The following is a 2,570-nucleotide window of genomic DNA, read 5'->3' on the forward strand; positions in this document are numbered from 1 at the left end:
CAAAATATTTTTTTTAAAAAGTAAGATGCATTAATATTATATTAAATTTTTTTCTTGAATTATAAAATAAAAAGCATAAGATATGTTAATGTAGATAAATAGATTTTTAGCTGGAGATTTTTCACCTTGATATAATCTAAGTGTAAGATAGTATAAAATAAAAGTGTAAGATATATAGCTCGTCAGAAATTTGAAATGTTAAAGGTAATCACACTTTTATCAAATGCATTACAAAATTTAATTTTTTTAATAAAATATATTCTGAAATAGTAAGGAATCAATGACTATTTTATTTTTGGATCTTTATGCTTGTTGAAACATTAATGTTATTTAATATTATTCACATATTTACCACAAAGGTAACAAAAAAAATAGCATCCAAAATTAACCAAAAATTTAAACAAATATTTCCTTGGCCCCAACTAAATGTATCCTAATAAATAATGTATTGAAGGAATTGTATTCTAATAGAAAATTGCATACGGACTTCCGCTATTCAAAGTTTTGTAGTTTTGTAAATCCACCATTTTTAATAAGTAAAAGCTTATATGATGTCAAAGTTTTAATATTAGAAAAATATAGCTGTGTTATATAGTTTAAATAAGGAAGAATTTATATAAAAAAAAATATAATCGTTTTTGAAACTTCTAAATATTAGGAATTCCTACACAATTCAAATAGGAAAATATTTAATGGCAATAATTTTAGTTGATTTTAAACTCCTAAATTATGAATTCCTACACAATTTAAATAGGAAAATATTTAATTGCCATAATTTTGGTTGATTAAACTCCTATTTTATAGTAATGATAATTAAATGACAATTTTGTCCAATATGAAATCTGTTTTTAAAGGGTAAAAAAGGCGAACGACATTTCGCTAAGGACCTTCGTGCTTTTAATATAGTATGGATGGATTAGAACTTGCTATTGGTGAGTCTGAAACCAAAGTAATGGTTTTTGGGACTCAAAATACGTTTTACAGTTAAAAAAAAAAGTTACATTTCTAACTAAATCGCAGTATTATACTGTATTTTAGTTTAACGAAAATTTAGCCGTTAAGGTAATATTAGCTAAACGTAGTATTATACTGCATTTGCTTCTTTGTTGGGCCCACCAATAATTATTCTGCGGTTAATTGACATAACAATAATTCAAATGCATAAAGCGCAGTATTATACTGCGTTTTACATAAAAAAATCTGCACCCCGGGCTAAGACTTGCCTTATTTAAAGGTGTTAAGATTTTATGAAAATCCATTCAAAACTTTCCTTCAAACTTTCGTTCATAGTTTTCTTCTTGTTATCAAGCATTTTTTTTATAATGCCTGAAGAGCCAAAAATAAGGGTTTCATTATATTGGGGCGGTGATGTTGTAATGGAGAATAACTCTGTGATGTATAGTTCACATCCACTATGTAATGTTAAATTGCCGCTTACAATGGAGTACGACAAATTGGTATCGTTGTTATGTAAGAAAATGAGTGTGAGGAAACGTTCGGTGAACCTTAAAGTAACCGGTAGATTTTCGTATTCTGTGACTCCGCAGGGGTTTGCTTATTATTCTGAGTTTAACATCGAAGATGATGAAACTCTTATTATTCCACAATCTTGTTACATCTTATTTTTTAATATGAACTTTTGAATTGGGATGATGATATGGTAGTCCAACATTCAACTTATTGGTGTTAGTAAAGAAGACCAATCTGAAGATTGAAATTTCATAACATAATATTCGAAGAGATAAAAGCACAACAATCATAACTAAATCAACAAACATGAAAATAAAAGATAACAAAGAAAAAATCAAGACATTGTTTTTTTATTTCAGAAAAATTGAATATGTAAAGCGCGGTATTATACTGCATTTTGTGTGTTGTCTTGTCGGTCTGAAAAAGTTGAACCGACTATGCAAAAGCTGTTTCGTTTCAGAAAAATTGAATTTGTAAAGCGCGGTATTATACTGCATTTTGTGTGTTGTCTTGTCGTTCTGACAAAGCTGAACCGACTGCGCAAAAACTGTTTCGTTTCAGAAATATTGAATATGTAAAGCGCGGTATTATACTGCATTTGTGTGTTGTCTTGTCGGTCTGAAAAAGCTGAACCGATTGCGCAAAAGCTGTTTCCTTTCAGAAAAATTTAATATGTAAAGCGCGGTATTATACTGCGTTTTGTGTGTTGTCTTGCCTATAAATAACGGGTGCATTCTACTTATTTTCTGCTAAACAATAACCAATAGAAAATATTTCCATAAAATCAAGGTTTTTCTTTACGCTTTAACATATGTCTGAACCCCTTTATGTCCCTAGGTGCGAGTGCGACAAAAAATGCATGAATTTCGACTGTTGGGAAGAAGCTGGACGCCGCTACTGGGCTTGTATGAACAAGTTTTATAGGGTTCCCGACGAACCTGTTTGCAATTTTGAGGTATGGATTGATGAACCCTGTTAGCAGGAATACTACAAAGAAAAGTTGCAGCATCTTCATAGTTTGTGTTTGAAGTAGTAGGAATGAGAGCGACATCCAAACGAGAAGTTGCGGAGTTGAAGGAGAAACTCAAGGAGGTGGAAGA

This window comes from Nicotiana attenuata, unplaced genomic scaffold (assembly GCF_001879085.1).
Source record: "Nicotiana attenuata strain UT unplaced genomic scaffold, NIATTr2, whole genome shotgun sequence".
Taxonomy (NCBI): Eukaryota; Viridiplantae; Streptophyta; class Magnoliopsida; order Solanales; family Solanaceae; genus Nicotiana; species Nicotiana attenuata.